This window comes from Bufo bufo, chromosome 1 (assembly GCF_905171765.1).
Source record: "Bufo bufo chromosome 1, aBufBuf1.1, whole genome shotgun sequence".
In the NCBI taxonomy this organism is placed as follows: Eukaryota; Metazoa; Chordata; class Amphibia; order Anura; family Bufonidae; genus Bufo; species Bufo bufo.
In genome coordinates this window covers 830,715,340-830,725,213 of record NC_053389.1, presented here as the reverse complement: position 1 = coordinate 830,725,213, position 9,874 = coordinate 830,715,340, and positions in this window count along the sequence as shown.

The window sequence follows — 9,874 nt, the reverse complement described above, 5'->3', positions numbered from 1 at the left end:
TTTCAACAGGACAATGACCCCAAACACACCTCCAGGCTGTGTAAGGGCTATTTGACCATGAAGGAGAGTGATGGGGTGCTGCGCCAGATGACCTGGCCTCCACAGTCACCGGACCTGAACCCAATCGAGATGGTTTGGGGTGAGCTGGACCGCAGAGTGAAGGCAAAAGGGCCAACAAGTGCTAAGCATCTCTGGGAACTCATTCAAGACTGTTGGAAGACCATTTCAGGTGACTACCTCTTGAAGCTCATCAAGAGAATGCCAAGAGTGTGCAAAGCGGTAATCAAAGCAAAAGGTGGCTACTTTGAAGAACCTAGAATATGACATATTTTCAGTTGTTTCACACTTTTTTGTTATGTATATAATTCCACATGTGTTAATTCATAGTTTTGATGCCTTCAGTGTGAATCTACAATTTTCATAGCCATGAAAATAAAGAAAACTCTTTGAATGAGAAGGTGTGTCCAAACTTTTGGTCTGTACTGTATATATTTTGTCTCGGTCTTGGTTTTGAACTCCCCCAATCTGTACAAGGCTGTTTTTACTATAATCTCTGGATCCTACCTGCTGTCACGGGTAGAGTCACGGGAATCAATATAGAGCGGAGGTGCACCCCCTGAGCTGCACCTGGTTCCCTATTCCTGCCTACTTGCACCACCCGCCCTAGGTGATAGTAGGTTAGGGACTGTCGCCCAGTTGCGCTCTAAGTGCAAGCAGAGAGAAAGAGACAGCAGAGAAGAGGACAGCCACTGAGAAGTTACAATAAGCGGAAAAGAGTTAGAACAAAAAACGGAAGGCGAGGCGGGTCAACTAGCCGAGGTAAGTCCAGGAGGTCACGTCAGAACAAGGGAAGAGGCAAATACAAATCTGTAAACAAGCAGAGGTCAAAATCCGAGAGGTAGCGTCAAGGTACAGGGAGCAGGCAGGAGAGGTGTCAAGAGGCGGATCGAGGTTCAATTCCAGAGGTAGCTTAATAACAATAAAGTACACAGCCTATAGAATGAAAATCACAGGCAACCTGTAGCCAGCAGGCCGCATGTATTTATAGTGGGGAGTGAGGGTCATGTGAAGTGGCCAGCATCACATGACATACAGACAATCAAGTCGAGCACCGAGTGATCACCTCGGCACTCAAGGCAAACCCAGGAGCAGGGAGCCTCCCAGCTAGCAAGGCTGCCCTGGGAACGAGTGCAAACACAGATCCTTGCTCCCGAAGCTAAGCAGCAGGTCTGCGGCTGATGGGAGTCAGAGTGCGCCTTCGTGCCCCGTTACACCTGCCCTGAGTTCATTTGTAGGCTTGGAACTAGCAGAGGTGAGTTCTTCAGGGTACAGCCACATGTTTCTGCATCCAATTTTGTAGGCCAAAATAAAAAGTGAATTCCAAAAAGAGAAGCCATATTTGTCCTTATACTTTCTCTCCTTTTATGATCCACTCAAGATTTTGGCTTCCAAAATTACATCAGGAAACCTGACCATGTGGCCGTGCCCTTAGTGTAGGGTCTTATCTGCATGAGATCCTTGTTCTCACAATACTTTTGTGTTTCTTTCCTTTTACATGGTGGAGTTGGTACTTGTTTGGATGTGCTGACCATGTCCAGACACCATACCCTACATCTTATCTGACTTCTGACTATGCCTTTCCCTTCTCTCTGACTGTCGGCTCTCCGCTTAATGTGTTTTTATCCTCCATGAATTCAGCTCATGTTTCCAGTGTAAGGTCCTTGTCCTATCCAGTCACACAGACCATACAGAGTCTGCTGTCTGTTAAAGTGGACTCATGGATATGAAATGCAGATTGACCTGAGAGCTGGATCATTCTTCTACGTGTGTCATCCTGCTTCAGGCTATTTACACCCAGAGATGCAGCTGAGGCTCCTTCTGAAGTAGTGAACATGGAAACCAGTTGTTTGATGTGGATCCTATAGTACATTTACTGCCAGGAAAGCAATCTAGGAAGAACCCATGAAGCATGGACCATACCTTAGTAAAGGGGTTAAAGGTGGAGACAAGGATTCCCTAAGACTATATTTCTCAGGTTAGCCTACACCAGTCCATGGTAACACAGGGTCTAAGACATGTCCATGTTACATCCATCTGATGATTTCATGTATTTAGCTCTGCACAGTTTTATCTCTGATGTGCAGAACGTGCAGATAATATTACAGCCAATTACACCATATTCTGGCCTTACAATAATAAAATAAAAAATAAAAATCACACTTGGAATAGTCAAATAATGAAATAAAGCTCAGAAATGCAACCATTTTATACCTTCATGAGTAGAATAATCAGTATCTGGAGATTCCAGGGAGGGCTCCTTGTAATACATGAATTAGGTCAACTGAGACATAATCTTAAAGGAATTGCAGTGTGAAAAAAAAAAAAAAAAAAAAAAAACACAATGAAAAATGAAATGGACCTGTGCACAAGTCAAGACAGTCAATTCAGAGCCACACGTTCCATGTATCGTACTATATATACCACAAAATATACCACATACTACATATACTATATACAGTCAGGTCCATAAATATTGAGACATCAACACAATTCTAACATTTTTGCCTCTATACACCACCACAGTGGATATGAAATGAAACGAACAAGATGTGCTTTACCTGCAGACTGTCAGCTTTAATTTCAGGGGATTTACATCCAAATCAGGTGAAAGGTGCAGGAATTACAACAGTTTGCATATGTGCCTCCCACTTGTTAAGGGACCAAAATTAATGGGACAGAATAATAATCAGAAATCAGACTTTCACTTTTTAATACTTGGTTACAAATCCTTTGCAGTCAATTACAGCCTGAAGTCTGGAACGCATAGACATCACCCGACGCTGGGTCTCATCCCTGGTGATGCTCGGCCAGGCCTCTACTGCAACTGTCTTCAGCTCCTGCTTCTTCTTGGGGCATTTTCCCTTCAGTTTTGTCTTCAGCAAGTGAAATGCATGCTCAATCGGATTCAGGTCAGGTGATTGACTTGGCCATTGCCTAAAATTCCACTTATTTCCCTTAAAAAACTGTTTGGTTGCTTTTGCAGTATGCTTTGGGTCATTGTCCATCTGCACTGTGAAGCGCCATCCAATGAGTTCTGAAGCATTTGGCTGAATATGAGCAGATAATATTGCCCGAAACACTTCAGTCACATCATCAATAAATACAAGAGAACCAGTTCCACTGGCAGCCATACATGCCCACGCCATGACACTACCATCACCATCCTTCACTGATGAGGTGGTGTGCTTAGGATCATGAGCAGTTCCTTTCCTTCTCCATACTTTTCTCTTCCCATCACTCTGGTACAAGTTGATCTTGGTCTCATCTGTCCATAGGATGTTGTTCCAGAACTGTGAAGGCTTTTTTAGATGTTGTTTGGCAAACTCTAATCTGGCCTTCCTGTTTTTGAGGCTCATCAATGGTTTACATCTTGTGGTGAACCCTCTGTATTCACTCTGGTGAAGTCTTCTCTTGATTGTTGACTTTGACACACATACAGTCGTGGCCAAAAGTTTTGAGAATGACCCAAATATTACTTTTCACAAAGTTTGCTGCTTAACTGCTTTTAGATCTTTATTTCAGTTGTTTCTGTGATGTAGTGAAATATAATTACACACACTTTATACGTTTCAAAGGCTTTTATCGACAATTACATGACATTTATGCATGTCAGTATTTGCAGTGTTGGCCCTTCTTTTTCAGGACCTCTGCAATTCGACTGGGCATGCTCTCAATCAACTTCTGGGCCAATTCCTGGCTGATCGCAACCCTTTCTTTCATAATCACTTCTTGGAGTTTGTCAGAATTATTGTGTTTTTGTTTGTCCACCCGCCTCTTGAGGATTTACCACAAGTTCTCAATGGGATTAAGATCTGGGGAGTTTCCAGGCCATGGACCCAAAATGTCAACGTTTTGGTCCCCGAGCCACTTAGTTATCATTTTGCTTTATGGCACGGTTCTCCATAGTGCTGGAAAATGCATTGTTCTTCACCAAACTGTTGTTGGATTGTTGGAAGAAGTTGCTGTTGGAGGGTGTTTTGGTACCATTCTTTATTCATGTCTGTGTTTTTGGGCAAAATTGTGAGTGAGCCCACTCCCTTGGATGAGAAGCAACCCCACACATGAATGGTCTCAGGATGCTTTACTGTTGGTATGACACAGGACTGATGGTAGCGCTCACCTTTTCTTCAAGCCTTTTTCCTGATGCCCCAAACAATTGGAAAGATGCTTCATCGGAGAATATGACTTTGCCCCAGTCCTCAGCAGTCCATTCACCATACTTTCTGCAGAAGATCAATCTGTCCCTGATGTTTTTTTTGGAGAGAAGTGGCTTCTTTGCTGCGCTTCTTGACAAGAGGCCATCTTCCAAAAGTCTTGGCCTCACTGTGCGTGCAGATGCTCTCACACCTGCCTGCTGCCATTCCTGAGCATGCTCTGCACTGGTGGCACTCCGATCCCGCAGCTGAATCCTCTTTAGGAGACGTTCCTGGTGCTTGCTGGACTTTCTTCGACGCCCTGAAGCCTTCTTAACAAGAATTGAACCTCTTTCCTTGAAGTTCTTGATGATCCTATAAATTGTTGATTGAGTTGCAATCTTAGTAGCCACAATATCCTTGCCTGTGAAGCTATTTTTATGCAACGCAATGATGGCTGCACGCGTTTCTTTGCAGGTCACCATCGTTAACAATGGAAGAACAATGATTTCAAGCATCACCCTCCTTTTAACAGGTCAAGTCTGCCATTTTAACCCAATCCACCTGACATAATGATCTCCAGCCTTGTGCTCGTCATCATTCTCACCTGAGTTAACAAGACAATTACTGAAATGATCTCAGCAGGTCCTTTAATGACAGGAATGAAATGCAGTGAAAAGTTTGGGGATTAAGTTCATTTTCATGGCAAAGAAGGACTATGCAATTCATCTGATCACTCTTCATAACATTCTGGAGTATATGCAAATTGCTATAATAAAAACTTAAGCACCAACTTTTCCAATTTCCAATATTTATGTAATTCTCAAAACTTTTGGCCACGACTGTACACCTACCTCCTGGAGAGTGTTCTTGATCTGGCCAACTGTTGTGAAGAGTGTTTTCTTCAACAGGGAAATAATTATTCGGTCATCCACCACAGTTGTTTTCCGTGGTCTTCCGGGTCTTTTGGTGTTGCTGAGCTCACCGGTGCGTTCCTTCTTTTTAAGAATGTTCCAAACTGTTGTTTTGGCCAGGCCTAATGTTTTTTGCTATCTCTCTGATGGGTTTGTTCTGTTTTTTCAGCCCAATGATGACTTGCTTCACTGATAGTGACAGCTCTTGAGAGTTGACAGCAACAGATTCCAAATGCAAATAGCAGACTTGGAATGAACTCTGGACCTATTATCAGCTCCTTGTAATTGTGATAATGAGGGAATAACACACACCTGGTCATGGAACAGCTGAGAAGCCAATTGCCCCATCACTTTTGGTTCCTTAACAAGTGGGAGGCAGATATGCAAACTGTTGTAATTCCTGCACCGTTCACCTGATTTGGATGTAAATACCCTCAAATTAAAGCTGACAGTCTGCAGTTAAAGCACATCTTGTTCGTTTCATTTCAAATCCATTGTGGTGGTGTATATAGCCAAAAATTGTAGAATTGTGTCGATGTCACAATATTTATGGACCTGACTGTATACTATAAATACAATATATACATGCATACCATGTACAGACAATACAGAGCCACACAAAAAGTGATGAGTAGGGATAAGTTCATTTCGGGTTCCGAACTTGACCCAAACTACGAACCCCATTGAAGTCAATGGGAACCCTAACTTTGGGACACTAAAATGGCTGTAAAAAAGTAATGGAAAGGACTCGAGGGCAGCAAAAGGCTCCAAAGTGGGCATAAGAGCAGTATAATTGCCCTGCAAACAAATGTGGATAGGAAAATGACTTAAAATAACATAAAATACATAAAAATAAAAATGAACAAAACTTGAACTAAGAGGCGGAGGTCCAAATGGAGTAGGAAGTTGAGGAGGCTGTGGACGTGGAGGTGTATGTGGAGGAGGCGGTGGAGGTGGAGGAAGAAGCCAACACTCTTTCTGTTTGTTTGTTTTTTTATGTGTCCGTCAATTCTTTGTCAGGTTGCTAAGGGCCACGACGTGACAGTTTGGTGCTTGTACCGTATGTCCTGGGTTAAAACTGGGTAAAAAATATCTTGAGCCTGGAAGCCGAGGTCACAGCTGACGTGGCGATGCAGGAGGAGGAGGCGGACATGGCAGTGCAGGCGGAAGAGGCGTACGTGGCGTTGCAGATGGAGGAGGCGGAAGTGGCGGTGCAGGCAGAAGAGGCGGACATGGCAGTGCAAATGGAGAAGGTGGACATGGCGGTGCAGGCGAAAGAAGTAGGTCACCACTTTTTTTATTTAATTTTGTTTTGTTTTTAATTTTATTTTTATTTTTTAGGAAATAGCAAAGACAACGCACAAACTGCGCTGGAGTATAAAAATGGCTGGGTGCGGCCGGTATACTTCTCTACTCTGGCCAAGGTACGGACAGGTCCTATGGGATCCATGCCTGGTTCATTTTAATGAATGTGAGCTTGTCCACATTGGCTGTGGACAGGCGAATGCGCCTGTCCATGATCACAAACCCCTTCTGTGCTAAATACACATTCAGACACATTTTCCACAGGGCAGGCCAGGCCATATGCGCAATTTGGAGACCCAGATGTTAAATGGGGCAGACCCGTCAGTCAGTACTATTCCACCATGTTGCTGAAACACTGCCTCCTGCTAGGATGGTCCGTATCAGCTGGTGGTGCTGGATATTGTGGCATTTTCCACATTTTGGCCATGCTAACCCTCCTTTCTGAGGTGCTTACGATGCCCCTGCTATGTTGGCGACTTCCTCCTCCTCCTCCTCTGCCTTCACCTTGTGCTTCCACTGAGCCCCCGCTGTCAGGTGGGAATGCCACTAGTAGTGTCTCTACCAGCGTCCGCTTGTACTTGCACATGTTCTGTTCACGCTCCAGTGACAGAAGTAAGGACAGTATGTTGTCTTGTAGCGGGGATCCTATAGGGTGGCCACACAGTAATTAGCATGTAGTCACTCATGTGTGCCAGGCTGCCCAGAAGCAATGACAAGCTGTCCTCGGTGGGTGCCACCGTGCTGTGAATGGGGATCCTCCTCATCCTCTTCATCATCCTCTTCATCCTCCAAAACTGTTCCCTGGTTGGACAGTTGGGTACCTGGCCGCTGTTGGTGCAGGAACCAACCCTCTGAGCCACCTGTGAACGACTGGCCTGATAACCGCGGAAATGATTCCTGTTCCTCCTCCTCCTTCTCCTGTGCCACATCCTCCTCCATCTGCACCTGAAGCTTTTTTTTAAGGAAACATAGAATTGGGATAGTAAGTCTGATGACGACATCATAACCACTGGCCATGTTGGGGAAGTACTCTAAGCAGCGCAACACGGCACACAAGTCCCACATGGATGCCCACTCTTTGGTGGTGAAATGGTGCTGTTCCGCAAAGCGACTTATGCGTATGTGCTGCAGCTGAAACTCCACTATTGCCTGTTGCTGCTCGCACAGTCTCCAGTATGTGCAAGGTGGAGTGTAAGGGTGTAAGCATGATTCACCAATCTTATTGAATGTAAAGTGTATTATGTCTGCAATATCTCTCTTCTGTCAGTAGATGGCGACAAAGTATATATAACATTATAATGGAGTTGTTCAGTATAGAAAAGTTTATACAGGTATATGTTTTACAAAGAAAATTTTTTTTGGGGGAATTGAGTAAGCACAACCTGCATATAGGTGCAGATCACCATGGCGAAATACATATACAAACGGAGAATACAAATGTGATCGCACTCTATATCCAGCATTCTGCCCTGCCTCCATGCTGGATGAGACATTGGTGTACATTTTGGCCAAAGCGTAATAAGCCACTCACCACGTCAATGTTGCCTCCATTTGAGTGGTCCCCAACACCAGTTCCCACCTGTTCATGGGCCATGACAGCCACACAAAATCCAGGGAATGCAGGTCAGCGTGCACGCCAAGCACACTCTGCTTTTAACCCCGTCCGGTGCCATTACAGCTTTCATCGGATCCAGGGATGCAAGTACCAACATGCACGCTGAGCCCACCATATACTTCTCCTGGAGCCAAATGGCCACTGGTAGGTTCTATATAAGCAGACTCAGTTTTATACTGACTTTAAAACCAGCCTCCAGGACAGATTGACTGGTCAGGTGTGCATGACTCAAAGGAGATCGTCCTGGAGGCTGGTTTTAAAGTCAGTATAAAACTGAGTCTGCTTATATAGAACCTACCAGTAGCCATTTGGCTCCAGGAGAAGTATATGGTGGGCTCAGCGTGCATGTTGGTACTTGCATCCCTGGATCCGATGAAAGCTGTAATGGCACCGGACGGGGTTAAAAGCAGAGTGTGCTTGGCTTGCATGCTGACCTGCATTCCCTGGACTTTGTGTGGCTGTCATGGCCCATAAACAGGTAGGAACTAGTGTTAGGGACCACTCAAATGGAGGCATCCTTGATGCGGTGAGTGGCTTATTACGCTTTGGCCAAAATGTACACCAATGTCTCATCCAGCATAGAGGCAGGTCAGAATGCTTGATATAGAGTGCGATCACATTTGTATTCTCCGTAGGTATATGTTTTACCTTTCAAAGTTCAAAAAATGTAAATTTTGAGACTTAGTAGGACCCTCAGGAGGGTGATAGTGAACTGTAATTGCAGATTTGAGGCTGCACGAAGATGTTAACTTACTGCATCACACTCTCCATGGGAGGGGAGGAGTTCCGGTGCAGAGCAGGAAGTGGAGAGATGGGGGCTGCCTCGTGCTGCTGAGGACTTCAGGAGAGAACCCCTGTGGAGCCAGAAAGGGATTTGCTGCTCACAGGGGAGACGGACACCAGCACTAAGGAGACACTTTCAGGGATCTCAAGTCTCCCGGACGTTCAGGGAGTCTCCCGCTATTAGATAGCGGCTCCCTGACGCCGCATGTGAGACAATATATCCCGGAAAGGTTTACTGATAGCAGAGCAGAGAGAGAAGAGAAGTGACAGATGACACAGAGTTTAGATTACAGGTTGAATTAACCCTTTAGTGTCAAATTGGCTTCTCAAGGAGATATATATGTTAAAGGCATCCCTTCTTCTGTCTCATTCAGTAGCTATAGAACTATTGAGAGAGATGGATTTTTTTAAAATACATTTACACATTTAACCTTCCATTTTAATTATATTATTTACCCCAGTGTTAAATTCACCCCCCCTGGATGCTTGTTTTTTTCCTACAGTAGGGTAGATAATTACACACAGGGTTTTAAAGAATAAACTTCCTGACTCAGACCAAGAGCTAACTTAGCGAGTCAGCAAGTGAATGGAAGCTTCCGCGCATGCGCATTGCGCAACCTAAGCTTCGGTTCACTTGCTTCTTGTCAGCTCAGCGAAAGAACCGAAGATTCGATTCATGAATCGGTTCATGTGAAAGATCTGAACTTCCCATCTCTAGTTTACTCCCAGTAAACCTTTCCGACAACCTGTAGCAGTGTCCCCTTCTCGGCGCATGCGCACAGTGCAAGAAGAAGCCGGTGCCAGCAGTCCGCAACGGCGCATCAGGCTGAGCCTGTGCGCACGCGCGGGATCTCAAAGCGGGAAGAGGGGGAGGGAGAGGCGGCACTGAGGAGTAGAAGGTGGCGCTGGGCACGAACGGCGATGCGTGCGGCCGGGCACCATGCATCCACAGACCTCCCCTGCTTGGGCACCTTAATTTAGTGATTGACAGGTTAGTAAAACCTGTTTTTCCGCAGAATAAAGCCACAAATAGCTTTTATAAGGCCACCTTAGAAATCAGAATG